The following is a 15109-nucleotide window of genomic DNA, read 5'->3' on the forward strand; positions in this document are numbered from 1 at the left end:
TACATCTGGACTAGCCCATGGACAAGTAGCTGGTTCAATAACCCCAATATCAAGCATCTTCTTGACCTCTTCCTTTATGTCGGATCTTACATGAGCTGACATTCCATAACACCTGCTTTTGAAAGGGAGACTGTCATCGGGAAGGATATCATGCTGGCCCCGAGGGGTCAAGCCTGGTGTCAGTGAAAACAGGAAGGCAAGCTGATTCAACAGAGCCTTGCACTCCTCCTGTTTTTGCAGAGTCAAATCTGAAGAAAGTTGTACTCCTTCAATTGTCTCATCTGAGGTTTGTCGCCTGAGGAGATCAGGGAGAGGCTCTCTCCTTCTCCTCTTGATCAGAGGCTAAAAGCAAAGCTCCTAGTTCTGGTCTGGAAACATACGCCTTCAGATGGTTAGTGTGATAGACCCTAGGGACCTCCTTGGGATTGCCCAGGTCCAGTAAATAATTGTCCTCTCCAAGTTTACCCACAATCTTGAAGGGTCCAATCCATTTCTCCTTTAAGGCCCTCTGCCTTGTAGGCACCATAACCAAAATAAACTAGTCTGGAGTAAACTCCACCATATTGGCCTTCTGGTCATCCTGTTCCTAAGGCCTGGCACATAGTCAGTGGCTCTCACTGGCTGTAGGGAAGGAGCACTCTCCAACCCTTCCTTGATCAGGTCCAATGGGTCTCTGACTGTATGATCATAGAGAAGTTCAAAGGGGCTAAACCCAACCCCTGCCTGAGGGACTACTCTATAAGGAAAGAGAAGGCATGGCAGTAGAAGGTCCCACTTTCTCCTAAGGGGTTCCTCTAAAACATCTATCGTGCTCTTCATAGTTCTGTTAAACCTCACCACCAACCCATTGGTTTTGGATGGTAGGCTGTTGAGAACTTGTAAGTCAAGTCACAGTTCTTCCACATGGTCTGCATGTAGTGGGACATACATAAAATGTGATCCCCTGTCAGAGATGACTTCCTTAGGAAAACCTACCCTGGTAAAGATACCAAGTAGGGCCTTAGCCACTGCCTGAGCAGTAACAGTTCTCATCGGTATTGCTTCAGGATACCTGATAGCATTATCTACTATAACCAATATAAACCGGTTGCTTAGAGGGTCTAGGGGGCCAACAATGTCAATCCCCACTCACTCAAAAGCGACTACAACCACAGAGATGGGGCACTAAAGCTTCCACATTCTTGACCCACTCTTGCCAGAATTCTGACAAGTGTGGCAGCTCTTATAGAATTTCTCTACATCAGCCCCCATCTTGGGCCAGTAGAAGTACAGAGATAGCCTCTCTTTGGTCCCCTTGAAACTCAAGTGGCAAGCCAGAGGAATCTCATGTGCTAATTGTAAGATCTTCTGTCTCACCTCCTGGGGCACTACCAGTCTCCTGTAGTCCCCTGGGGTAGACTCAGTTGGTTCACTGTAGAGGAGGCCATCCTCCCAGTAAAGCCTATGCTTCCTCACGCTTGCCCTTCCAGCTGGGAAGCTGTCTGCTGGCTCAGACCTTCTAGAGAGGGACTTCTCTTTGGCCTCTGCTGTAGTCCTCCCTAGAGGGTCCACAATCTGCAAGTAAGGTCTGCAGCTCAGGATGGTCTCTATGATCCAGATCTCCAATGTAGGGAAGCTTTTTTTCAAGCTCTGTGTCACCAGTAGTTGTCTCTACAGAGTTTGGTTGGTCCTCCCACCCAGCCTCAGCTTGGGAATGGGGTCACTGGGGTGGCCTGGGCAGTCCTCTTGGGGGTGTCCTTGTCTTGTGAACAGGTTTAGGTTTGAGACCTTGCTTTCTCCCAGAGACCTAGATTTCTCCTTTGTCTTTTTTTTCTTGGGAATAGAAGGGTGGCCTTCCTGTGGACTGGAGGTATAGGACATTTACTCAACCTCAAACTGAGAGTCTCTCAAGGTTACCTCTCTGGCCAATCTTGTTCGCTCCGGCTTCCTTTTGCTGGGAGGCCTGGGGGGGGGGGGGGGGGGTACTAGATACAACTCCAAGAGTTTGAAACCATTTCCCAAATAGGACTCTCCCTGGCACTTCATTCTGTACACTAACAGGAAATCTAACAGTCATATTATTGCACTGGATGAGAGCTGGCAGAATAGGAACCATTTGGATAGGGCCTCCTGCATGTTAAGTGGGACCTTTGGGTGCCTTAGCTACATTCTCAGGCTTGAAAAAACTTTCCTCCACCACTGTAATGCCTGCCCCAGTGTGTCCGATGGCAGGGGTTTCCTGACCATTTACAAGAACACTGTCCTTCTAATATCTAATATTCTTTTGTGTTATCTTGAATGAGGTTTTCTGATGCTTGTGAATCTGCTTAGAATCACATGCTATGCATATAGTCCGACATCTAGTGGTAACCGAAGAGTATTGCATCTTGTCTTTCGCGGATCGAAAGGGGACGTCGACATGAGTGTGCCTGTAACGCTATGCCTAACATGGCGTGTAGTGTACCCAAAATCCCTCATGCGTCGAGGTCCCTCAGATTGTTTTTTTGCGCCCAGCTAGCTGGTTGCCTTATGCGGAGCTCTTGCATATTGCAAAAATATATTCTTCCCCACGACCTCCGGTCGTTTATTTGTATTTGTCCCCTCATCGACGATTACCTCTTCACCACCGCCGAAGACATCCCGGACTTCCAAAGTTGGTGCTCAGGTTGATGAGTCGACTGCGTGGCTGGGCCTTCGGCCGGCCTATACAGTAGGGAGAGTGCGGTCTAGGGTTCCATTTCATTGAGAATGTATTTCCCTTTCCCTTCTCATTGCCCCTCTGGTTTTGCTATCGCTTTCAATACCCTGAGCTACGAACAGGACACCATTTACATTTTACCTTTCTTGTAAGGGCAAGTACCCCTGGAAGGACACACACCAGCAGAGGTTCAATATGTCACGATCACCATGAGGCATCCTGTAGGTCCTGTCAGCTCTTGCGTCCTAAGACGATCAAGTAGCGTTGAGTGAAATGGTGGGCAGCCAATACCATGATACAGGCCGAGGGTAGCTCCCTCGCCGCCACAGGCGCCGAGAGTGATGAGGGGTTAAGCGACGGCTGTGGTTCTGATACAGAGGCCATCGACCTTTCAGCTGAGCAATCTCACTCCGAACTGTCTGGCCCCGGCAGGCGGGATGATGGTCCTGCTATGGGGAATGTACATCCCAGCAACAGGGACGCACATGCTTTCACTAAAAAAAGCACACAACCCCCCATGACTGCTTCATCGGGATAGCCCAAGGTGCCAACGGGTATGCTAAGCTCCTCGGCAGAACCTGCCGATCCACACGGTCTGCAGCCCTCCCAGCAACCGCATAAGCGGCATGCGTCTGGGCACTCAAAAGACAATGGCGTTGTCACTAAAAGCCACAAGGCCGTTGAGAAACCTCTTACGAGCGCGCCAATGCTTAGTTTTGGCAATGTCAAAATCTACAGCGAAGCCGACTACACACCCTAAATACTCTAAGCCCCTCCTGGAGCCGCCGAACATCCTTGAGAGTCTCGCAAAGATTGTTTTGGCAGCCGGTAAGACTAAGGACAGGTCGAAAGACCCGTCCAAAAAGCCAGGAACCCTATTCTGAGAGCCCCCAGCCCTTAACACATACTCTCTCAGACAAGGTTCAACGTTCCAGACAGGTAGATCCCCAGGAGGAGCCCTTTCCCCCTCTGGCTCCTCTTCTTGGACCAGTGATAGGTTTGATGGGTGTATTTATAGGCTTGAAAAGTTTGTAGACTTTTCTGAGCGCTTTTCCACACCAAAGAGGCCCAGGGAAGAGGACCCTTACCCATTTGTGTCAAATTTCAGAAAACCTCCCAACCACTTAATGAGGAAGTGCTTGACCTTCTAGATCAGGAGGAGGTCCTTCAGGACCCTTATTTTCCAGATGATGACTCCTTTGAAGAACCCACTGTCCCGGATCCAGATTGGGGGGATGAGCCAACAATGGATAACCCACCTAGGATGTCTCCTACCAATACCCCAGGTCTGGATACGATATGCATTGATCCTCCCGAATCTCCACCAGTTCGCCAGGCATCTCCCATAGATGATCAGATGGCATTTAATGCCATTCTTAAAAATGCATCCAAACATTTTCAGATAGCCACTCAGGAAGCGGTACAGGACTCCGGCTTCATAGAGGACATATTAAAGGAGATGCCGCCTGACAGTCAGGCTATTCCTTGTTAAGCGGCGCATTGCCCCTTCTTTGCTCACACCTTCTCAGACAAGGGCTATGAACCCAAAGATGGAAAAACTTTTTAGACCCTCCCCTACTGACCCCCTTTATATTCGAGAACATGCCCTCCATGATTCATTTGTAGTCACTACAACAAGAAAAAGAGCAGGGGTACCCTTGTCCAGGGGCGAGGCACCAACGGACAAGGAATGCAAGAAACTGTACACCCTAGAAAAGTGTGTTATTACTGCAGCAGCGTACTCCACAAGGATTGCCAACAATACCACGCTGTTGGCCAGCTATTGTGATATGCAGTGGAGCCTACTACAGGAGGGCCTGCAGGAGGTCCCCGAACCAGTACGCTCTTGCCTGCTCTCAATTGTATCAGAGGGCAGACAAGTAAATCACAAAAAAAAACACCCTAGATGCTGCAGAGACAGCAGGGAGAACTTTGGCCCAGGGTACCCTTTTAAAAAGACACACCTGGTAAAAGAACTCTGGTTTCAAGCCTGAGACACAAGCAGCCCTCATCAACAAACCGGTGGACGACTCCAACCTGTTTGGCAAGGCGGTAGATGAGGTGCTGGAAACTGCGAAAAAAGGGTGCAAAACTTTGAAATCATTACACCAGATCACTCAAAGGCCCTTTCACCAGCGTGGTGGGAATTCTTGCTGCTCCTTTCGCAGACAGTCCTATTCACGTTCCCTCCCATAACCAATATAGCACGGGTAACACGTGGTCCTCAGGATAAGGGTCCGCTGCCTCTAATCAATACCCACCTAGAGGTCAGCGCCGCGGGAAAGGAAGGGGTTGCAATGCCACCCCGGCTTCCAGTCTGAAATGACTTGCAGGGCAGGGGACATATAACATCATTCCTACACGCAGGGAGGGTATTACCACAGACCAGTGGGTGCTCAAGACGGACACCCACAGGTACTGCATCAAGTTCAACCGACCACCTAGATTCAGACCACCAAAATCCAGGCGTCTAACATCAGAACACCAGAGGATCCTTCTGCAAGAGGTCGAGTCCCTGCAGGAATAGGGTGCAATCAAAGTCTTCTCCGTTCTAAAAGCAAACAAGGATATTTATTCAGTGTACTTCCTTGTACCCAAAAAGGATCTCACCATGCGCCCTGTGTTAGACTTGTGCCCAGCGAACAAATTTGTCAAACAAATGTTAACAATGCAAGAAGTAATCCCTCTACTGACACAGAGGGACTACATGGCAACATTGGACATGAAAGATGCATACTTTCATATTTCAATGTTGCCAGCGCACAGAAAATACCTGAGGTTTATGATCGAGAACAAGCACTATCGATTTAAGGTCCTTCCGTTCGGTATCGCCTCTGCCTCAAGAGTATTTACAATGGTGCTATCAGTTGCAGCAGCTCTGTCCATTCGAGTATATTCTTACCTCGACGACTGACTCATAACGGGGGACCCCATATGGAAAATGCTTGTCAAACACCCAAAAGACGATAGACCTACTCTTCATCCTGGGAATCTCCATAAACGAGAAGAAATCCAGCCTAGGCCCCAGCTAAGTCGAGCTGTTTCTAGGGGCCCTAATTCGAACCCTCCAACAAGAGGGTTCGGAACATGCTGTTTCAAATCCCTAAATATGTAGCCAGTCGAGAGGTTACGGTACGCAAGGCCATGCGACTGTTATGAATGATGGCATCCTGCATATACTTGGTCCCTTACGCATGTTTGCGCATGTGCCCCATGCAAGAGTGACTCAACAGCCAATGGTGTCAATTCAGCGTACAATGGGATGATCTAGTGGTTGTCCCGACAGCCCTCGTTCTCTGTCTGCAGTGGTGGTCGAGGGAAAACCTCTCGAAGGGGAATTCCTTCACCACCTCCACATAAGAAGCCACTCTTACGACAGATGCATCTCTCACAGGATGAGGAGCTCGCCTCCTCCATCAGACGGCGCACAGCGTAAGGTCCCCAGCAGTAGCATCCAACCACATAAACCTGTTGGAGCTCTTAGCAGTGTTCAAAGTTCTGAAGGCTTTTCAGACACAGTTGCAGTGGACGACTGTACTGATCCTCACAAACGGCACCACGGCCATGTGCTACCTAATCAAGCAAGGGTGCACTCACTCTCCAGGGCTATCCAAACTTTCCCAGAACATTTGGAAGTAGGCTCTCAAACACAGAATATTCGTACTGTCTCAATATGTTCCAGGGGAACTCAATCTTCTGACAGACGTGCTCAGCAGAGACTTCCCACTACCCTTAGAGTACGAATGGCGACTACACGAAGACATCGTCTCCAATGCTTTTGCAGAATGGGGCTTCCCAGAGATCGACTTGTTTGCATCTCTGGAGCACTCGCAATACCCAGATTACGCCTCCAGGTACCCTCAGAACCGATCCAAGGGGAACAGTCTATAGATAACATGGTCAGGGAAATGTGTGTATGCTCCCCCCCCTCAACACTCCTCCCCCCCTCCCGACTCCCCTACTCAACAAGATTGTGCACAAGATACACCAGGAACCAGTCACCATGATACTGGTGGCCCTGATGTGGGCCCGCCAAACCTGGTTCTCCCACCTGATGGAGATGTCACTCTCTCTCCTCCGATAAAACTAAAACTACCATGCCCATACAACATACTGTCGCAAGACAAGGGGGAAACACTTCATCCATGCTTGCAAACTCTCAACTTGGCGGCCTGGCTCCTGAAGTCCTAGAGTTCGGGCATCTCCAACTTCCTCAAAGATGCATAGATATACTTATAGAAGCTAGAAATCCTAACACCAGACATTGCTATTCCAAAAAAATGGAAGCGCTTTGTCATCTCATGCAATTCCAAGAGCATCAATCCCATTGACTGCTCTCCTACCTATATTATACTATACCAGACTCACCTACTAGACTGTGGTCTAGTTTTCAATTCCTTGAAGGTTCACTTAGCTACTCTTTCTGTCTACACTACATCCCAGCAAAAGGTGCGTGATGGAAGATCCCAGTAATTAAACATTTCATGGAAGGGGTTAAGAGAATTCATCCCCCTATTTCTAACCCAGCTCCCGGATGGGACTGAAATGTGGTTTTAACTAGGCTAATGGGTTCTCCCTTTGTACCTATGCACAAGGCAAGCCTCAAAGTACGCACTTGCAATACTACCTTCCTAGTGGCAGTCACTTAAATAAGGAGTCGGTGAACTACAGGCCCTTTCCATTCTAGATCCTTTTTTCACAATTCACAGAGATGAGGTGGTTCTGCGCACTCACCCATGATTTGCGCCAAAATTCATTTCTAAGTTCCATTTGAACCAATCTAAAGAACTGCCCACATTCTTCATGAACTCCACTAACATTGTGGAAAGAAGCCTACTCACACTAGATGTGCGCAGGGCAGTCGTGTACTATCTGGAAATAACTAAACCACTAAGGAAAACAAACCAGTTTTTCGTTTGTGGCGGCTGGTCTAGAAGTTGACCCTGTCTCTAAATCAGCCATCTCAAGGTGGATTGTCAATTGCATCACACTCTGCTACACTCTTGCCAAGAAAGATGCCCTTCAAGCCTAGAGCACACTTTCTCTGGGCACTGGGGCTTCCATAGCATTCATTGCAAATGTTCCCCTCAAGTCAATTTGCAAAGCGGCAACCTGGAGTTCTGTACACATCTTTACAAAACACTATTGCCTAGACACCCACTCTAGGTCTGATTCTCAAGTGGGACTAGCAGTACTAAGACATATTTTCACTACTGTTCCTTCTCACATCCCACCTCCAACTCCGGGTACTGCTCGTAGGTCTATGCACATTATGTAATTCTAAGCAGATTCACAAGCATCAAAAGACATGCATTACTTACCGTAGGTTATAGGTGAAAGCATCGAAAACAAAAGGATCAAATGCCTTTTTTTCCGACACCAAACGTGTGGGGGAAAAGTTTTGAATGCTTTTATTTTTTTTATTTTTTTTCTTATGGGGATTTTTTTTCTTATGGGGGGGGTTCCCACCCCCTGTTTTCCTTTATAAAAACACTTTTTTAGGCACACTAAACCAAAAAACATAAATAAATATTAAAGCATTCGATTCTTTTTTTTTTTCTGCCCTTTTGGATTCGAATAAAAGGCCTTTCAATCCTTTGACTGGACACATTTACAGTAGTTGCATTTCTGATGATTGTATCTGCTTAGGTAGGTAAGTAGGGACACTTTGTTTTTCTATCGCACCCCTGCAAGGCGACTCCTTTCCCAGGAAACGTCAGAGCGGGAGGGACCGTTCAGGTTCTCACAGCAGCGCAGGTACCGAGGCTTATTCAGCTACTGGCCACCAGGCTGATGGCTCGCTAGATCCTTCCGGAGACAGTGCTGAGGGACTGTAAGGTTCTTTTACCAGGTGTCAACCCGAGGGGCTACGCCCTACTACCGGACAAATGTCTGAGGGGGCGCCTGGACGCAGCAGACGGCACTACACCTACCAGGCCTCATCCTGAGGTGCAGGGGTAAGCCTCAAGCTCCACCGCCAAGGTTCTGGAGGAGGCCGAGCCCAACGCGGCAAGCAAAATGATGCAGACACGTGGCATGCAACCCGACAAAATGGCTCCTGTGCCAGACAAAATGGCTGCTCGGCCGACACTGCCCCGTTTGGAGATCTGGTAGGAGAGCGAGTGTCCAGGTGGGACTGCTCATCACCAGGTACGTGGCCTACAGCTTATTCTTCAGTTTCTCAGGGCAGATGCACCCCGCAGCCAGCTAGGCAGAATAAGCACAGACCCCAGCAGCCTCCCGCTACTCCGTCAGTACCACCTACCACCCCACCAGCCTGCGAGGACAGGTTCTTTGAGAAGTTTCTCACGCTTATGAGGTCACCTCAGATGGGTGTGCCATCCTTCGGGGTGTGATCAGGGACATGCTACCTTCAGTCCCACTGCAAGCGCCTATAGTAATTCTCGTTTGGCTCCAGCGTCTCAGGCCCCCGCGCACCCCCAGCTGCCCCTGCCGGGTGTTAGGCAAGATTGTATTCAGTACCCTTTGGGTGCACTACAATAACCTTGACCTCCTGGCAATAGGTACTTAACCTTTGGTAGAAGTCTGAACTACACAGGCTAGTAGTGTGGTTGAGCAGCCAGGCTTATCTCAAGAGGGGTCCATGTGAGTAATCATGTTGTGACATGGAGTTTCACAGTACAGTTATCTAAATAAACAATAACACTCAAGGTTTCTTGATAAAGCAATTATGAATTTATTTCACAGTCAGTTGTATAAGCCTTCTTCAGAAGGGAGCAATACATGTAACACCTATAATACACGTCAAAGCACACTCTGTTTTGTTAAATCGGATGGCACACTCTTCCTGCACCCTCAGGTGACTTAAATAGATAGGACACTGTGGACATTGATTTATCACTGGTACGTTTTGAGCAATACTGAGTTTGGTGCAAAAGATAGAATAGAGGAATAAAACAAAGGTTAACAAATAATTCATGAACGGGTAAGCACTCTTGATACCTTCCAATGCAGAGTAAATTAACCCTTTCTTGGGCGGAAACACCAAAGCACAGAGTCCGAGGTAAAGAGGAGTTTCTCAGGGAGCCAGGACAGCCAATGTTAATTGCACAATGTCAATGGGAGCTGAAGATCTTGTTTGCAGGTAGGTAAAAATTCTTGCACAATGTTTTTAGAAATGTTTGTAGAAAATGGAACACTTGAAGGGCCACCACCTGGGAGGCTTGTGAGGGACAAAGCTTTAGCAACTCTGCAAGGTAACCAAAACAGGTCTCAACTGAGAGAAAGAAAGGCTACACAACAAGAGGTAAGTTCTCTTAGAATTTATAGTACCTCTGGTTACAAGAAATGCTTCCAGCTGGCTTCTGTTCCTCTACAGCTCTGCAGATCCTGTTGTTCCTGAGCCTCGGTCGTGGGGACAAGAGGGAGGACGTCTGGGGACTCCTGTTCTGCAATAGGAAGGTCAGCGGCAGCAATGGGCAAACTTCAATTCAGTGGTTCTTCAGTGTTTCAGCTCCTTGCGTCTGACAGCAAATAGCAACACTGTGGTTCTCGGATACCACTGGACTTTTCTCGCTTCTGGGGTCCAGCACTCTGTTAAGGTGGCTCAGGCTTGGTCAGTCCTGCTTCAGGGAAGTCCGGAAGATCTTCCTGGCACTCAGGTGTGACTTAAAAGCAACGCACACAATCTGGTGTTCCTCTCCCTGGCACTTTGGTTCCCGCAGCAGTGGAGGTACAGCCAGCTCCGAGAGGATGTCCAGATGTGCTTACTTTGGGGAGAAGTCCTTGCAGGGCTTCTCTAGTCGAGGCGAATTCGGAGCTTCAGAACAGCAGCAGGGCTTCACTTGGCAAACCAACGGTCCAGGAGTTGCAGCAGGCGTCTCTTCCAAGTTCTTCTTTGGATTCCTTCGTCCAGTGGTCAACTCTGCATTCCAAGCCAAAAAGCCTCGCCTTTTATGCAGGTTTCTCCCATTCATTCCAGCCTAGCTATCAATCGCACAGCAGGGAGGCTGTCCTTGCCGGACAGCAGCAGGCCAATCAACTTTGGGTGCATTCCTGTAACCAAGGGGATTAAGCACAGGGAGTTTTGGGTACCTCCCTCACTTCCTGCCCTGCCAGACATCCTGGAGCAGGAGGTGGGCTTCAGTTGTGAATCCCGCCAAAGACAAAATGAACAAAGAGACCAAACCTGGTTTGGCGTGCAGAGTAAATCTCAAAAAGGGCCTTTCCAGCAAGAAATGGCAAAAAAAGAAGACCGGGCCATTTTGACAAAATGGGCACACATGGGTGCTTTACTGCAGATGCGAACGCAGCCCGCGTTAAAAACACACAACGGTAGTTAAAAGTGAACCACTGCCACCAGCCATCAATTGTAGAAATGGTAACGTAAAAATGTTACATGAGAAACTAGACAAAGGGGATACTAAGTAACCCCTCCAGCACCCTATTGTAAGGTAGTGTGTGCTGGGTCTAGAAAGTTAAAAAATGTAAGTAAAGTCAATTTCACTTCACTGCTCTTGGAAACAGTAGTTATCCAAGAGAAGGTATTCAAACATTGGGGCAATATGAAAGACTTCCCTGTGCCACTGCACTGAAGGTACTGTGTGTAACAATGTAAAAAGAAGATTCCTATGGAGTTTGTCAGACTCCAAAACCAAACGAAAGAGTTCAAATTACAGAAAAATACATGAGAGAGTGGGAAAAAGGTCTCATTCTCTCCAGGCTAGAAATTAAAAGGCCTAAAGTGCAGCAAAAGTGCTGGGGGGTCTCTAAGGTAGAGGGGGAGTAGCACATTTCTGAGAATTCTTCCTAACGGGGAGGTCAACAGAAACCTCAATTTCAGAGAACATTTGGAAAAGGTTTTGTATGTGGGTCTGTAGATTATGTGAAAGGGGATCTGAGATGTAATGGTACATTTTCAGGGGTCAACACTGCCTCCTTAGCCTTCATCCCTGAGGGAGAAGCACAAATGGCAAGTGCACGCTTACAACTACTGGCTGAAGACCCCATTGGAGTTCAAGCCAGTGTATCTTTAGTGTCGCTGGGTCTATGGGAAAAACAGAATGTGGATGTTTATAACACCATTCCAGATAACACCAAAGAATATTAGAAGGACAGTGTTCTTGTAAATGGTCAGGAGACTCCTGCCATAAGAGACACTGGGGCCAGCATTACAATGGTTGATGAAAGATTTTTCAAACCTGAGGATGTAGCTAAGACACCCAAAGGTCCCACTCTACTTGCCGGAGGCCCTATCCAAATGGTTCCTATTCTGCCAGCTCTCATCCAGAACAGTTTGGTGACTTTTAGGATCCCTATTAGTGTACTTTATTAAGTGCCAGGGAATAGTCCTGTTGGGGAATTACTTGATGGCTTTTGGAGTTGTCTAGTACCCCCAGCCCACCCACCAAAAAGAAGCAGGCATAAACAAGATTTGCCAGACAGGCAACCTTGAGAGACTCAGTTTGAGATAAAGGAGATTTCCAATACCTCCAGTCCACCGGAAGGCCACATTTCAAGCTCCAAGAAAAGAGACGAGACTAAGGAGAAATCCAAGATCTCTGGAAAAAAGAAAAGTCTGGAACCTAAACCTGTTAATAGGACAAGGACATCCCCGAGAGGACTGTCGCACGTCACCCCAGTGACCCCTTCCCCAGCTGATGCTGAGCAGGAGGACCAACCAAATTTTGTGGAATCAGCTGCTGGTGACCGAGCTGGAAGGAAATCTTCCCTGCATTGGAGATCTGGATCCTAGAGACCATCCTGAGCCACCGACTTTACTTGCAGAAGGTGGACCCTCTAGGGCAGAATGTCTTCATCAGACGACATATTCCCAGCTGTAAGTGCAAGGATGGCCTCCTCTACAGTGAACCTACTGAGTCTACCCCAGGGGACTACAGGAGACTGGTAGTGTCCCAGGGGGTGAGACAAAAATTCCTATAGTTGGCACATGAGATCCCTTTGGCTGGTCACTTGAGTTTCAAGAGGATCAAAGAGAGGCTATCTCTGTACTTCTACGGCCCAAGATGGGGGCTGATGTAGATAAGTTATGTAGGCGCTTCCACACTTGTCAAACTTCTGGCAAGAGTGTGCCCAATAATGTGGCACCTTTAGTGCCCCTCCCTGTGGTGGGAGCCCCTTTTGAGAGGGTGGGGATTGACATTGTTGGTCCCCTTAGACTTGGACCCTCCAACTTCCTCAGGCAACCAGTTTATATTGGTTGTCGTATACCATGCTACCAGGTATCTTGAGGCAATACCTATGAACTGTGACTGCTCAGGCAGTGGCTAAGGCCCTCCTTGATATTTTTTACCAGTGTTCGGTTTCCTAACAGTCATCTCTGACAGGGGATCAAACCTTATGTCCTACTACATGCTGACCATGTGGAAAAACTGTGGAGTGAACTCCCATAAAGTCCTCAACAGCCTACTGTTCTCAAACCAATAGGTTTAACCGTACTATGAAGAGCACGATAGGTGCTTTAGAGGAACCCCTTAGAAGAAAGTGGGACCTACTACTGCCATGCCTTATCTTTGCTTATAGAGAAGTTCCTCAAGCAGGGGTTGGTTTCAGCCCCCTTTATGGTCATCCAGTCAGAGGCCCTTTGGCCCTGATCAAGGAAGGGTTGGAGAGTGCCTCTTCCCTACAGCCAGTGAGAGTCGCTGACTATGTTCTGGGCCTCAGGGGGAGGATGGCACTGATAATGACAGTAGCTTCAGAAAACCTGAAAGCAGGTCTGGCTCTCGTCAAGCATTTGCACGACCAGAAGGCCAAAATGGTGGAGTTTACTTAAGACCAGCTTGTATTGGTTATGGTACCTACAAGGCAGAGGGCCTTACATGACATGTGGATTGGACCCTTCAAGGTTGTAGGCAAACTTGGAGAGGTCAAATATTTAGTGGATTTGGGAAACCCCAAGGAGGCCCCTAGGGTCTATCACACTAACTGTCTGAAGGCTTATGTGTCCAGGCCAGAACTAGGAGCTTTGCTTCTAGCCTCTGACCAAGAGGAGGAAGAGAGTGAGCCTCTCCTTGATCTCCCCAGGGGACAACCCTCAGATGAGACAATTGAAGGAGTGAAACTTTTCAGATTTGACTTTGCAACAACAGGAGGAGTGCAATGCTCTGTTGAATCTGTTTGTCTCCCTGTTTTCACAGACCCCAGGCTTGACCCCTTTCAGTCAGCATGATATTCTCACTGGTGACAGTCTGCCTGATAAAAGTGGAGAATACAGGATGTCTGATCATGTCAGAACTCCCATAAAGAAGGGGGTTAAGAAGATGCTGTCATGGCCACCGGACTGGAACCCCGGTTTTCATCCCCTAAAGTGTCCAGCTGAACCCAGTGCTGGCGCCTTTGGCGCCAGGCTTATAACAAAGTGTGCTTTGCACACCTTTATCCATGGACACGTGCTATTCCACCTCATCTCAGTCAGCCACTCTGATCTGGGCCGGGCGTGGCCATAGGTATCCAAGAAGCAGCACGTGCAGAATCATTTGGGAGTGGCAAGGTGGAACCATCCAGCAGAGTAAGGGGGCGTGGCCAAGACCAGGCTATTTGAGCCTGCCTCGCCCGCAGGCTTAGGCTTCGCGTTATTCTGGCCAAGGCACCGTAACGCTCACCGTTGCCTGAGAAGCCTCTTACCTCTGTTCCAGTGCAACCACCTCGGGAAGCACCATGCCTGCTCTCCAACGACCCATCTTGGAGAAACCACTTACCTGTAGTCCAGCAAAACCATTGCGGAGAAGCATCTTACCTGCAGAGACAGCAACACCATTGCAGAGAAGCATCTTACCTGCAGAGACAGCAACACCATCGCGGAGGCGCACTTACCCATTCATCTCCATCAGAACCAGCTGAAACATCGCTGAAGCACCTCTTACCTGCTCGCAGTGACTCCATCCTCGACCGGCCAGAGCGCACTTACCTGGCTCACGGAGTGCAACCACTGACTGCGCACCTTACCTGATTCTCGGTAGGAGCACCAACTCACCACTCAGCTCCATCGCGGTCACAGACTTCTTCCATCCGCCGTCAGGCCCGCGCACAGCAACTCTTTTAAGGACGTCGCCATGTCAGCCATGCAGGAGCGAAGAGGAAATAAGGTTAGGACTGGGACATTGTTTAAGGTCGCGCACCATCACATCTTGCGCTTACCTTCTTGGGGAACACTTCAATACCCTGCACCAGCATAACTGCTCTGCTGAGTCACCGTCACCTATAGGAGAGGAAGAGACAATATAAAGAAGACAAACTTAAATCATGTGACAAGGCATTAATACTCATTTGGACCGTAATCAACACAAAGACTCTTACCTTCAAAGTGGTTCGGTCACAGCCGGTCTGGGCCACCACATCTATGGACCAGTGAAGCAACTGGGCCATCAGGAAGCACCCCTGCTGAAGAGAAGCAGGACGTAGCGCTGCCCTTTACTAAATACCAGGTGAGCCTATATGGGTAAACGCTTACTC

General features: G+C 48.5%; 1 protein-coding gene across 1 annotated transcript in view; it reads left to right on the plus strand.

Moving 5' to 3' along the window:
* DLST (dihydrolipoamide S-succinyltransferase) overlaps window positions 1–15109 on the plus strand; it is an 851089-nt gene that overhangs the window by 468536 nt on the left and 367444 nt on the right. The window lies entirely within an intron of this gene.

This window comes from Ambystoma mexicanum, chromosome 14 (genome assembly GCF_040938575.1).
Source record: "Ambystoma mexicanum isolate Mex_15411 chromosome 14, UKY_AmexF1_1, whole genome shotgun sequence".
NCBI classification, from domain to species: domain Eukaryota; kingdom Metazoa; phylum Chordata; class Amphibia; order Caudata; family Ambystomatidae; genus Ambystoma; species Ambystoma mexicanum.